Genomic DNA, 15,221 nt, shown 5'->3' with positions numbered 1-15,221 from the left:
CTTGAAATGTGTTTTCTCCCAAGGTGTTCATCAAATATACATACAAATAAACTGGGTAGGCATAGTCCTAATTCAACTTTCATATGCTCAGATACATGCTTAGACATACCTGAATTCTGGTAGTATATAGAATTGAAGTTCACATTCAAGATGTCCCTATATGTAAGAAGTGTTCCCTTTCAGGACAGAACAACAGGTGTGGAGCAGTAGACTTTCAAGTTGCTAAATTTGCTGCTATTGATATCCAAGTCAAAGGCCATGGGTTAGGAATCTGAACTTGCTGTAGGTTCAGTGTGATTGCAGATTTTTAGAGTTAAGTGTGAGGCCCCAAATGACATGGTAGTGTTATTGAGGTAATACTGCTATGGCACAGAAGACCCCAAGGGAAGAGTGGAAAAGAACCACACAGTGTCACGGTCCTTGCTTATGAGAGAAGGAATTTTATTTCAGTAGAGAATTTGGAGAATGCACAAGATAACAAGACAGAAGCTCAGCTCTGTGGACTTAATAAGTGGAGAGAATTAACAGGAATTTACCTGATAGACATGTAATCATTCAGGTGCACTGAATACCTGGTTACAGGATGATGCGTAGAGGGCAAGTAGAGGGTTGTTCAGAAATTCTGGGAATGACTGACTACAAAATTTGTGGTTCCATTTGCTTATTCTAAGAATAAATGTGCCAGAGAATTTTGAACAGTTGTTAGATAGCTCTTTACTCAGCATATTGAATTTAAGATTTTATATCATAGTCATAAGAGACTAGCCAGTAGCTTGTCAAAAATAAAGATTTGAATTTTTCTAGAGAAGACAGCCTGTTATTTCAAGGACTTCTTATGTATCCATACAGTATGTCTAGGAATATTGCAACTGGGAGGTTCTCAGATAATTAGTTTGCCGTATTGTTGGAAGTTCTCTTGGCATTAGTGGATGCTTAATAATAGAGGATAGGAAAGGTAGCAGAATACAACAGTTACTAATAGGGCATTATGTAAAAATGTGGATGTGTAACAGATGTGATTCTGCAATCTGTATTTGGGGTAAAAATGGGAGTTCATAACCCACTTGAATCTAATGTATGAAACATGATATGTCAAGAGCTTTGTAATGTTGTGAACAACCAATAAAAAAAATAATACTGTTAGATAAGTTGAATGAACTGAAACTGTATATAATGAGCCCATGTGGTTAAGGTGAAGACAAAAGCTTCAACGAAATGGGCTGAGAGAAAAATTGGTATACATGGAAGGGCACGGCATGGTGGAGAGGGTCCCAGAAGGGAGGAGAGAGATTGAGAATGGAGGAAGTGGTCATCTCTGTTGGGCTTCGCAGAGGACTGGCAGAAAGAGGTCTTGCAGGGGGTAGAAGTGTTCAGAGGTTGTTAGGTTGCCTTTAGGAAAGCAGTTTTCATGTGTGATGAGAGCAGGGCCCAGATTATGAAGGGCCAGGGAATGCGTGGGAAGAGAACAAGAAATTCGGCTGTGAAGTGAAGGTGGGAGGTAACGTGGTAGTTGTTGTGACAAACACCAACTCTTCAAATAGAGTTTCTTTAAGATAGGAAGAGCATAAATTTGAAGTTTTATTCACACCTCCTCTACACCTTCTCTAGAGTTTCGGAATAAACCGGACTTTGTTCATTAACTGACTTCTCTGATGAATAGTGCACTTTATGCTTTCATTAATAATTGGGGTGTTGCTTGGCATGGTGGTACCTGCCTGTAGCCCCAGTGAGGGAGCCCTCTTGAAGCTGAGGCAGGAGGATCACAAGTTTGAGGCCAGCCTCAGCAGCTTATTGAGACCCTGCCTCAAAACAAAAAATAAAAAGGACTGGAGTATTATTACTCAGTGGTAAAGCACCCCTGGGTTAAATCCCCAGTGCCAAAAAAGAAAAAAAAATGGGGTTTTTATAAAAATAGACACCTGAGATTGTTGATTTGAAAATAGCAACAGTGATCTGAAACCTGTAAAGGTTTATTCCATTTAAAAATACTGTGGCCACTCTCTTTACTGCACCACTTACTGATGGTGGCAATAATACTAGAGACTATGGTCAGCAGAACTATATAAATTTTAACAATCATAGTTTAATGTTTAAATGCGTGTGACATTGAACAGCCTCGATGAAGTTCCTCTGAGTAAGAGGGTCTGGAGGGAAGCTGGTGTATACTTCCTTAGAACCTTGGAAGGACCCCTGGGTATTTAGTCAAGATGTCATGACTTCATTGTGTCCAGGAATATTTCATTCTCCTCTCTGGATGCATGGGACTCAGCTGTTTTTTTTTCTCAAAGAACCAGCTGAAGGAAGTGGCAGAAGTGACAGAGGAGCAGAGAGGGAGGATGAGAAGAGGTGAGAAGGCAAGTGTGGAACGGAAAGGGTGACGGATGGCAGCTTCGCACTCTTCCCATCACTGTGACTCTGGAATTCTTGGACTAGGTGATCTATTACAGAAGACCTTAGTAAGGACACCACCAACCTGTTCCCTAAAAATAGGATCAGGCGGGTTCGAATGTCTTGTAAACCTCACACAAATTGGCATCCGATGCTTCTGCTATCTTTCCAGGGTATGAAGTGTGGGACTCCCTGGCGCTGTCCCTTCCTGTTATGCTCTTGCACTGTGAGGCAGCACATCCACCTGACAATCACGTCTCCTCGTGGCCCCTGCTAGGATGGGGTGGCAACTGCTCTGGCAGCGACTAAGCCAAGTGACTCACCAGCATCCCACGTGGTCACCACATGTCCTGAGGCCCTGCTGCTTGTGGGAGTCTGCTGTTTGCCAGCATGAGATTAATTAGGGAACAGGATAAACATGGGAGTTGCTTTCTGATAAGTGGAGGACGGCCAATTCAGGACAGGCTTTCAGCCCGCCTCCAGAGATCACTTACCCCCAGGGCCCATGTAAACACTGCACTCACCCCCACGGAAACTTCTCCAAACCCAACAGCTGAACTGAGGAAGGCAAAGATGTAGGGAACATTCCTGACTCCAAACTCTCAAACGGTAATCTACCCATCTGAAGAAAATAGATCTGTGCTTAAAGATTAACAGTAAGTTGATTCGGCAGTACATTTCTGATGGAGATGTTGATTGGAGAAAATATTCAAATAATTTTCTCCATAAACAAAATAGAGTCAGAGGGTATATGATTTGTTTCAAGATAATCCAACAGTAATGATCATGTTCTGTAGGGGAGTGAGGGGAATGGACATTTTTGAGATTCTGGTGAAGGCTCTAGTCTCTCTGAATAAATGAATGCATACTCACACACACAGTGGCCAAGTGAGAAGTAGAGAGAGAGCTTTGGATACCATGTCAGGAGGATTGCTCTTTCTCTGAAACTCATTTATTCTACACTATCCCAAGATGAAAGACTCTTTATGGATTCAGGATAAAAAAAATGCCAGTCTAGCATCTCATGGAAAATATTAGTAACGCCCATAAATTTGATGAGAGCTCTCTGAATACCAGGAATTTTACTAGATGCATCATGGACATTATTTCTAATTTTCTTAACAATACTGCAAAGAAGTAGGTATCATTTCTTTCCTCCCCACCGACTTCTCCTCTTCTACTTCTTTGGCAGATAAGAATATTGAAGCTGAGGTAGGTAAACTGATTTGGCAGGAAAGTGTTTCCCAATGATCAGAACATAGACTCTGGTGTCAAATTGCTTGGGTTCAAATCCTCTTTTGTGTCATCAGAAGATTCCGGGGAAATTTCTCATCCCTTCATGTGTCAGTGTCTTCAGTTGTCAGTTTGCCTCTAATGGAACTTATATCATAGGTTCCTACGATGATTAAGTCATGTCTAGTGCTTAGGACACTGACTGGCACTTGGTGTGTACTAGCTAAGTTTTCTTGTAAGGGAAATTATGGTCAAAGATCTCAAGTCAATGAAAGAACCAAGAACCAAACCAAGTTCTGTCTAATTGGAGCCAGTATACTTTCTACCATACCATGCAAGTTTTCAAAAGCTGGTTTATATATTTGTCTTTTGACAAATCATGTGATCCTAACCTTAGTTCCTGCATCCATAAGATCTAGACAATGATAGCAATAATAAAATATCTACCTACTTTGCTGGAAGGATTAGATAAGAAAACAACAAGTACATTCAGTAAATCAATGATGTACCAATATCCGTTGTTGCTACCATCAGTAAGGAATGGATAAATCTACATCCAGACATACCCTAGATGATGCAAGTCATTGCAAGATGGTCACAGTTCTAAAACTAAAATGCCACAGTCCCGATCAGTCTTCAGATGGGATATAATGTAGAATTTAATCACTCCACTGGCTTTCAATGGCATTTGACAAAGGTAGGAAGAAAAAAAAACACAAAATGTTTTTATTCAAAACAAATATTTGGGAATCACATTTATGTTTATTCAAACATTGAAAGAACATAGTAGTAGCCAACAAGTTCATCGTGTTGGCACAGAAACTTACACTTTTTTTTTAAACATCGAGTTCATTGTCCTTAATTGGAATGCATTATTTCAGTTACTTTTCAAAGGTCAGTTTATTTCTGGGAGTAATATTTCTGCAATGCTAAGAATCAGAGGCCAAAAGGGGAAAGAGGGCTGGGCCTGTGAAATAGATTATATCCCTGTCTAGGGTTTCTTAGGGAAACTTATAAACCAGAGCTTCACAGTCTTAGAGTCTTCCACTCTAGGATGGAATTAGGATGTTGCAAGGGACCCATTTAATCAGCTTTAATTCCATCTTGTTCACAAAGCTGACTTGTCTAGACATCAGTTTGGGTGTTCTCTCTGCCAACTCATGACCATCAGCTCCTTCAAAAAGTAATTCCTAGCATAGCACCAATATACCCGAGGGGGAGGAGTTAGACGTACACTATCCCAGGATGAAAGACACCATTTCTGTCCTCCAGCTGTCCAGCCCAGTGGAGGGGACAGTTCTTTCAAAATCCCACCTCAGGACTTGCAGTGTGGCAGAGTCTTGCTAGCACTCCTTTAGTTGAAGAGAGGTGGCTGCCTGCACTGCCCTCCCAAAGGGATTAGTATGTGAACATGAAATGAATGGAAAAAAGGGAACTGAGACACAAAGGAGCCACCAGCACCCACAGGAAGATGGAAGTGGACAAAGGGAGGGTTCGGTGAGTCCGGAGGACTTTCCTGGGCTGGTATCACATACTTGTCATACCTTTGAAGAATTATCTGTGGCCTTCTACAGGAACATGCTTGAAAAGGGAACATTATGTACTGGACTGGATGATTAGAATCTTCCTTTTGGGCTTCCCAACTGGGGCATCCTGTGCATGCCTATCAAGTTTATAATTAATTTTTGATGCCTGGAACTCCTAACTAGAATGTAAATTTCACAATAGCAGGCACTGTAGCTGCCACTCCTTTGATGTTGCATTCTTAGCACTTAGCTTAGTAGTTGCTCAATAAATAGTATTGAATGAATTATTGAGGGATGTTTTGAACTCCTTCCCATTTCTGTCTCTGCAGGAAGGATATGCAGTTGTCAGATGGATAATATGGGTGAAATCTTGTTTAAAATTTGGATCCATCCAATCTTTTTCCCTGAAGGAAGGAATATGACAGGTTCTTCTCTTTGGAAAGGAGCTTCCTTTTGAAGCTGAGCCTGCAGAACCCTAAGAGAATCTTGCCCACTCTTCCACCAGAGAACTTGATCCTCCCCAGAGCTCCCTTTCTGCCACTGGCCAGCACTGAGCGCTTTGCACAGCAGACACTCAGGAAATACTTGCTGAATTGACTTTTTAATGTGCCATAAGTGAAAACAAAGAGCAAAACACTTCATTTTTCTGAAATGAAGAAAGACATTTGGTAAAGATCATAAGAATGGAGAAGGATGCTTTACAAGTCCACGTTTGGATTTGGGAGCTAGTCCTGTCTTCATTTTACCTACAGGGATCCTGAGAACCAGTGGGTAGAGGGATTTGCTCTTCTGTGGTCATGGAGCTGTCATTTGAAGACACAAGACTTGCACCAACTCTCTGTGTCCCTCTCCCACTGGGCATTTCCCCTTTCAGCAGGGAGAAGGTAAGCATGCCTGGTCTAGGCCTGAGAAAAGCCGGAAGGTGGTGAAGACATTTGGATAAAGAGCCCAGAGTGTGGACCTTATCAGCTTTGATTTCCTCTTAGCTTTGAAGTTTTTTCCAAGATTTTGAGAATTTTCTTTATTCATGTGCCTACAGCTCTGTAACTCCAGACAACACCCCAGTTACACACACACACACACACACACACACACACACACACACACCTTTAATTTCTACAGACAGCTTTGATAGCTATCTGTGAGACCACATGTTCCTCCATTCATGCTTTTTCTTTCTTTTAAATATTTATAAAGGTTCACAAGCAGAAATAAAAGTCCTTCAGATTCAGAGCCAACTAAAAATAGCCCTTCTATTCCTTGCCAGGCAATCTGGCATCAATCAAGGCCATCGGAAAGATGCTAGGGAGGAAAGAAGAGGAGCCGATAACCTTTTATCCAGTTTTTCTTCCTTTTCTTTTTTTTTTTCTTTTTTTGTCATCCCTCTCTGTTATTAATAAGTAAGGAAGATTGACAGCCTGAGATGTAACCCAGATGTTTTTGGATTCCTGTGCTGAAGATAGCTGCTGCTGCTGCTGCTGCTGCTGCTACTGCTGCTTGGGTTCTCTGATAAAATGAGTCTACAAGGAGAGAAAGCTTTGAGCTAGATGGTTTTGAGAGCTTCAGTTGTTGGGCAAAGAGTATGGGTGGAATCCCTGGGATGGAGTGAGAACCTCGTTAGATAACCACCATTTCTGTTGGTTGGATTTGGGCGTGGGTTTAGGCTCTTCCTTTTTGCATTGTTGACTAATCCAGGTGATATTTTGGTCTCTGCTCACTGGCCCCAGGTGATGAGGCTGGGATTTAAGTACAATTATTGAGGGGCACAGAGGTAAATAAACAAGGGGACTTCTTAAACATTAGGGAATGTAACTGTGGCCTTTTGGATAGGAACTTAAAATATATTTGGATAAATGAATATAACTGAATTTTGGACTACTTTGCAGGGCTTGCTTAAGAACATGTATAAAAAAATGGGAAATAAAATGACTTTGAATTCATTAGTGGCTAAAGGCCTGGCATTACCCAGGGAGGAGGGCTGAAAAGAGGGAGAAATCCTAAAACTTGGATGACTATTCCCTGTCACTTTCTTGTGCCTCTCTGATCAACTTGGTTCAAATTCCTTTTTCCTGGACTTCTTTGCACAGGCTGTATATGAATGGCTCCACCGGCTAGGGTGAGAGACTGAATGAAATAAGAAGTGTAATATAATGATTGAGTCCCTGAAAATTAGTAGGCCAAATAAGTCAACCATAAAATGAATATGGGCTCAGGGGGGTGAGAAGGAAATGAAGCTTGAACTAATTATACGTCATTTACTGTGAACTAACCAGAGCCATTGTGGCTGCAGACTGAGTGTGGGTCATTTGTCATGGTGGTATGAATTAAAAGGAGAGTTGGAGAAAAGACTTATGGGCAAGGTCTCCTTGTAATAGAGAACTTCCTTTGCCCTCCACACTCAAATGCACTAGTTCCCCCTTATCTGTGATTTTGTTTTCTATGGTTTTATTTGCCTACAGTCAAACAAGACCCGAAGATATTAAATGGAAAATTCCAGAAAAAATAAGTTTCAAATGACTTCTATTATAGTATGTTGTAATAATTGTCCTATATTACTAGAGTCATCTTTGTTAACCTCTTACTATGGCTAATGTACAAATTAATCTCTATCATAGATATATATGTACATGAAAAATATCAGCTATATGGGGTTCATTATTATTCACAATTTCAGGCACCTTTCTGGGTCTTAGAATGCACTCTCCATGGATAAGGGGTTACTCTAGCTATGATTTTAGGAGACTATGCTTGTCATGGTAAGCTCAGGGGCAGAGCAGAAAGTGGTGGACAGGATGCAGGTCTCCGGTGCTCGAGTGTCACTGCTTTCCAACCAGCTGTGTGAGTATCCTGAAGTTATTTCACTTCTCTGAATCTCAGTTTCTTAGAGACTAAGGAGTTTCCTCCATGAAATTTCTAGAATTCTTTTCAGCTTGAGAGTCTATGCATTTGAGCCCCTTCTCCTTTTCTCCTTGACATTGTTGGTTGTCTATTGGGGGAAGGGCAAAGGAATTTCTGTCTTGAATCTGAAAATGGATCTTTCCATTGATTTGGCTAATGTCAAACATATCCCTTAAACTGAGGTCCACTGGGTGAGGGGAAAACAATGGTGGGAGCCATTCGCTCTCTTCATCATGAAGAAGTATTTTATCATGGACGTTATTTAGAATTGCTTGTGCAAGGCAATAATAAGAAGCAGACCAAGTTTTTGTCTTTTTAAAAAATTTCTACAGAAAATGCACTCCTTTATTGCCTTCACTGGAAGGGCAACTCTCATCTCCCAGCCCTTGAATAACCCTGTGAAGGATTTTTGGTTTAAGAGGATACACGGTTTCCTTTCCATGATTAGACACTCTTAAGACACAGTCAGCTGTTGATAGAAGGAGATTTTCCAAATGGAACCCCTAAGGCTTTGCAAAACACTCCAAGATTTGGAATACTTTTCTTAGCTCAATTTCTTAAATTTATGCTCAATTAAAGTGAGGTGTTAAGCAGCTCAGGAAGTGGTAAAGTACGGAGAACAGGTTCCAAGCCAGAAAAAAGGAAATAGTCTTTGCTGGCCACTTTTTATATTTCATAAGTGTAAATAAGATAGTCCAGTCTTTATGCAGGCCAGATATATTTTTGATTAGTAATTAATCAAAGGTAAGTCATTGTTTCCTAAAACTTTTCTGGGAGAGGGAGGCCCAGAAATTTTAGGTGTATCATGGGATCTATCAGGGATTTAGGAGCTTAGAGGTAACATAATCTGATGTCTTAAGGTGAGGTTAAGTCCCAAACACTTAACTACAAAACTATGTCACTTGTCAGAACTACTCCTTGGACTTGTGGAATGGTCAACCTCAGTCACATTTAAGGAGGGTATTTTTGGGGGGATAGGGGCTATTGGGGATTGAATTCAGGGGCACTTGGCCACTAAGCCACATCCCCAATCCTATTTTGTATTTTATTTAGAAACAGAATTTCACTGAGTTGCTTAGTGCCTTACTTTTGCTGAGGCTGGCTTTGAATTTGCAATCCTCCTGCCTCTGCCTCCCAAGCTATTGGGATTACAGGCATGTGCCACCGTGCCTGGTTTAAGGAGTGTTCTAATAAAGCAAACTGCTGACATTTTTTTCTGGCTCAGGTCTTCTGTCAATAGTTGTGTGACCTTATGCTGCTTTCTTCTATTGCTCCCAGTGTCTTCCTTGGCAAAATGAGATATTGCATTGTAGAATAATTTACTTTTTTTCTTCCCTGCCATTTAATGTTTTTGATGCCCAGGCTTTGGGTCTCATGGATGCTGTCTGAACTCCATATCATCAGGCATGGAAGTTGCACATTATCAATGTCATTGCCTAGGACGACAGTGAGCCACCCTTTGCAAGAAACTCCAGCTTGAGACATAGAGGTCAAGGTGTGAGAGAGTGACCTCACTTCCCACCCTCTGCAGTCTTATTAAGAGCTTCCCCTTTCCTCCATAACTCAGAGTCCACGTCAATATTTCTCATAGTTCTTCAACAGTGACTATAACATTATCTAGGAAAAAATAATTTTTCCATTGTGGGATCAGATTGTTAAGAACAAACTGTAACTTGAAGGCCAAATCTAAAACCCTGCCTTAAAAAAAATAAAATAAAATAAACAAAGACTTCCTGGAATATACCATACCCATTTGTGTATTTATGGCCTGTGAATAGCAGGCCATAGAATAGAATGCAGAGATGAGCCATCAACAGGGACCATGAGACCTGCTAAGTCTAACCCACTTGTTCACATTCAACCATGGCTACTATAAAGTTCAGATGCTGAAAATGAGCCATTTTTGAGTTTTGACACTTGTCAGAGTTATACTATTTGTTGTTGTTTTTAAATTGTCTATATAGAGTATTAGTTTATTAGAACTTTTTATTGGGAATTACAGAGGTCTTCCAGTGCCTCCTTCCCTTCCCTCTCTACCTCCCCTTGGGCTGGGGGGCATTTTGGCCATGGTGAATCTTCCTAGACACGGAACTCATAGCTCCCCAAAGCAGTTCTTACTCTATTGCCTAATTCCAGTTTTAATAATGTTTTCTTCCATTGGGCACATATATTTTCCTCCTTTGCCTTTCACATTGTTACTTGCCCTGACTTCTGGAAGCAGAGGAAATATGTCTGGTCCCTCTTCTAGTTTGTTATATCACAGTTGTGTTGATTTTTTTTTTTTGTTGGTCTTTCCCAAATAAAACTTGGTGACTTATTACCTATGAAGCCCAGTGTTGCCCTTGGCTCACACAAACTGAGCAACTAAGGACTATCTGGACTGCTTAGGAGAGGTAAAGAGAGGCACGAGTGCTCTTCCTTTTTAAAGAAAGTGAGAATTGGGTGTGAGGCAACAGAGAAGGGAGACAGAGATTCTTACCATGGAAATCATGAAGCTTGGGCATAGATGTGAAAGGTTCTGCTGGCAAAAGATCAGGACTTGGGAACCAGGAAGATCAGAGTTGAGACAGGAAGGTACAAGTCAGAAACTGGTGCAACATCTGTAGACAGAATGCAGAGGTCCCTGTGTATCCCTGGTATAAAGAACTGATGGAAGTCCAGCTGTTGCCACGAGTACTGCTTAACTGAGAGATGGTGTGAACAGTTGAGTTAGCAACTCCTGGAGCCCTTGGCTTGTATTCTAACCCCACCTTTAACCCAAACCTGGGGCAAGGTACTGAATGACTCTATTTCCTCACTTATGAGAGTGAGACGAGTATCACTTATCCCTTGGGGTTGTCCTGAGGATTAAATGAGTTAGCACACAGGAAGCATCTGGACAATGTAAATGTAGCTGATATCATTTTTATTTCTGTGATGCTGTCTGATGACATACCAGGTGCCTCTTGTCTCTTTCTGCATTTACTGGGACCCTATACAGATGAGACATAGTTTCCAAACCCACACATTTGAGAGGCAAGCAAAACTTCCTTCATTTCTGAATTGAACTTAGCTCTTTGCTGTGTCCTCTTGTGTCCTTTGCCCAATAAAGTGAATGCTTTCCACATAAACTGAGTCATATTAGGATTTAAACTCACTCAGTGTGGGATCTTTCTGGTTCTCCTGCATTACTTCTCTGTGGGCTTATCTAAGTTTGTGAGGGAGAATAAGTCATTTTGACCTTAGGGATAAGTGTCTTTAAGTGACTTTCTGGGACACTGCAGGCTGGTTTCTGTCAAGATGTGTACACTCTACTGGCTGCCATCTATCCCCATCAGTGACATGCTTTTCACACTGCTCTACCCTCATTTAACCTCTGTAGTGAGGTGTCTGCAATGTCACAGTGACCCCTGTGGCCCTTCCATGTAGATGGAAGTGGATGGATGTTCTCCATGCTCTACTGCAGCACACTGGAAGAGTGTCTACTAGTCCACTTGTTTACACTCAGCCATGGCTGAGTCCCTGAAGGTATGAGAGGTGAAACATTTTTCTGGAATTTAGGAAGAAGTAAAGTGGAAAATGGTAGGACCCTAACCCCATTCTTGGTGATGCCAAGGAATAGAAAACAACTAATACCTTGACCTCATTTTCCTTTCCTACATGTGATCCCTGTGAGAACACAAAAGTTAAAGGCACAGGAAATCAAAGGGTAGGTGTGCATTTGATGCAGGTTCAGCCGCCTCCCAGGTCATGGAGTAGGATGCAGAAGGGTAAAGAATACCCTGAAGAAAAACTGAAAATATCCATTTTCAGGATGTACTGGAGATAAGGTTACTATCCTTGAAAAGAAGTGCGGTGAAGACATTTACATCTTCCCTAATATTCATGTGCTTCCCAGCTCTCTGTATCAGTTAGGTCATGTGACTGAGTATTACTAATGGACTATGAGAAGAAATGGAATATCATTTCCAGGTTGAGAATTAAAGGGGAAGCTCTTGATCCTCTGGCTATCTCTCTCCCTCTCTCGTTTTTTTTCCTTTTTGCTATGGTAACTCAGAGGCCTAGTAGGTGGTAGCCTATTATTAGAGAAATAGATTGGAGCCATCTCTGGCAAGAAGAAATTTACTATGGAGAAGTGCTGGACCTATATCAGAGTTTGCATATTGAGAAATAAAACTTGTTTTTATGTCACTGAAATTTTGTTGGTTCATTTCTTCCTGCAGCATAAAATAATCTTCCTGCCTAATCCAGCTATGAAATTTCTAGCCTCATGCATTGAACTCTCAGAAATGTAATTGCCTCTTATCATTTAGCTGAAGGAGAATTTGTCAGTACAGAAGTCTTTGTGATGTAGTTAAGAAAGAACACCAACCACTGCTTGGTAGATGGGCATCCTCTTTTCTATATGATGATGGCGGGGTGTTACTGGTCCTATTAATCTTATCATCTAACTTATTTGATATTATTTCTAAATTACTTCTTCCTCAAACTTCACTTCCTCAGACCTTCTCTTCCAGATGTTGCAAAGTTAGGTAGTTCTTCAGGATCACTGTCTCTTGAAGAATAGGAGTCAATTGAATTGCTTGATGTGACTGGGAGCCGAGGTTGTAAATTTGAAGTTATAGAATCTCTATATGACCTATGGGAAGATGTTTGGCTTTACAATCCAACATGCTTCTGTTTGAGTTTCACTCTGGTCACTTGTTAGCTATGTGACCTTATGCATGCTACTTAACTAAGCCTCAATTTTTTCTCTCTGTCAAATGGTAATACTTACTGAAAACTGTAGGTTTTTTTTTTTAAAAAAAGCTATGTGTTAAGAAAATAGTATAGTGCCTGCTGCCTGACATATAGCAGGAACTAAATGGTTGATAATCTTATATTTGGCCATTGAAAATTGTGCTAAATTTGTAGCTGAACTATCATCTACAAATTTTAGTTAACCAGAACATAGTCTCAATTCTTCAATTCCTGTCTGGTTATGTTGGCAGGACTTGATTCTCGGTAGGGAGAATCAAGTATCTACTTTGATCTTTTTGTGAAGATCAAAGTAGATATTCTTCTTCAGAAGGTATTGTATAAAGAAGAATGTTCAATTAGAAATGCAGAATATTATTTTGGTGGAGAAGTTTGGAATAGGGGATCAGAGATTAGTCCATGAGTTCAAAAATATATTTATGGCCCTGTATCATCATTTTCAGACCCATGATCATTGTTGAATCATTTATTTTCACCAGTCCCTAGTATTCTCATTGTTAAAGCAGCAATAGGCAGTTTTGGCTTGCCTGCTTTTCATGTACAGCTGGCGGGATTGCTGTGAGGCTTAAAGAGATTAGCATATATGGAAAGTCATGGAGGACAAGTAGTTAAGAACAAGCCATTACAGATATTTTCATATCTAGCAGTGCTTTGTATTTGACAAAATGTTGCTGAATGAATAAGGTGGATGAATAAATATAAGCCAAATCGAAAGGAAATAGAAAAGAGATTTAGATTACAGTCAGTTTCTCCTGTGGATATAGAAGTGAACAGGAAAGTTCACTAGTCTAGAGCACATGACTGGATTTCTACAATAAAATCTTAAAAGTCAGTTCATTCAATCTTCTCATCTATTCATAAGGAAAGTGAGTACAGAGGGAGAAATTTCTTATAGAGAGTGGCAAAGTTGGAGTGCCAACTTTGCTTCAAAATTTGGGATGAGCACTGTTTCCAAGCACTCTCCTGAGAGCATCCTCTAGACTTGATGAGGCCTCCTTCAGCTCTGCGGTTGTGCAGATTCTGGGGAAGTATGTTTCGCTCCCGTAGCACATACATGAATGAGATCACATTCATGTACTTTGTTTTAGATCTACAAACTATATTCATTAACTTGCATGCTTTCTTCTCAGGATAAGACCTGCTGTTATTTATAGTTGTGTTCTAAAGTTTCAAGAGTAATAGGAGCCCTCTTAGGCTCTTCTCACATTTCTAAGTTCCCAAAGATCCTCTTCAGTTGAGTAGATACTTTCACACACTGAGGTTAGCCTTTTCAACATGGTCTAGGGTTTCCAGGAATATGTCGAGGTTGAGGCCCATGAATGATGTCACATTCTACCACAGCTTTGTCACAAATGCTCTTTCCATGGTGAATTATTCTTGCATTAAGGATCCTGAGAAAACAACAGGGTTTGTTTCCACTTCAGAAGAAACCATGGCTTACAAAAGCTGAAACTTCAGAGCTAGCAAAAGCTACTGACTTTAAAAGACTACTGTTCATGTTGGTAGATTGGCCTGGTTATAGCTCCCTGGCTTACTACTCAGAATTAACTACATAGAGAGTACACGTGGGTGTGGGCATGGGATCATTTGTACTGTGACTGGAAATGGAATATCAGTTGGTCAGGTAACCCTCTTTCATGCTACTGGTGGTTTCTTATCATAATTTGGAAGAATTCCAACATTGTATTTCAGTATTTACTACGGAGGAAACATAAGTTAGGCTTTGCAGATTCTTTATATCCTCCAGCCTTGAAGAACAATGGGAAAGCTCAAGGTTCTCTTGACCTTGGGTAGGATAACTGGTAGCTCATACAAACTTTCATGACTTGATCTTTTACCCCCAGTGTGTGGATTGAACCTGGATCTCCAATACAAAATGCAAGTGAAAAGAATTTCAAACATTCTTCTGGAAAAAACAGATTCTGTTTTTGACTCTTAGCTATGGGTATCTTTAATAAAAACATGTCTTAAGTTGAAAAGATGGAAATAGTTAATTTTGATCATATCATCTTAATAGTGTCCTAAATTTTTAAAATCTCTTTCAGTGTCATAATTATCCTTTGGTGTTATTAGTTTTGACATGGTAGATGTGTATGTGTGGGTGTTTGTTTATTGAAGCAGATTTAAACCTGAATACAAGTTCATCTTGGTTGATGAAGTTGATTAGATATAAGGCACTGTAAATAGGGGCAAGGTGTTTCAGGCTAAGCCCATGACCCCATGCTTCTGGTTTATGGTGTCCAGAAGCATGGACACCTAGCAGAGAGGAGGAATGGTGGGTTTGTAATGGTGGGTACTTGGGAGGCTGAAGCAGGAGGATCACAAGTTCAAGGCCATCCAGGGCAACTTAGACATGGACTTGGGCATGCTGGTTAGCATTTTAGCTAGTAAATGCAGGCACTGGAGGTAGATCATTAGGGTGCTCCTTTTCCTCTCCCA

This window comes from Urocitellus parryii, chromosome 4 (assembly GCF_045843805.1).
Source record: "Urocitellus parryii isolate mUroPar1 chromosome 4, mUroPar1.hap1, whole genome shotgun sequence".
In the NCBI taxonomy this organism is placed as follows: Eukaryota; Metazoa; Chordata; class Mammalia; order Rodentia; family Sciuridae; genus Urocitellus; species Urocitellus parryii.
The sequence above is the reverse complement of the archived record's forward strand: the minus strand, read 5'-3'. Positions refer to the sequence as shown.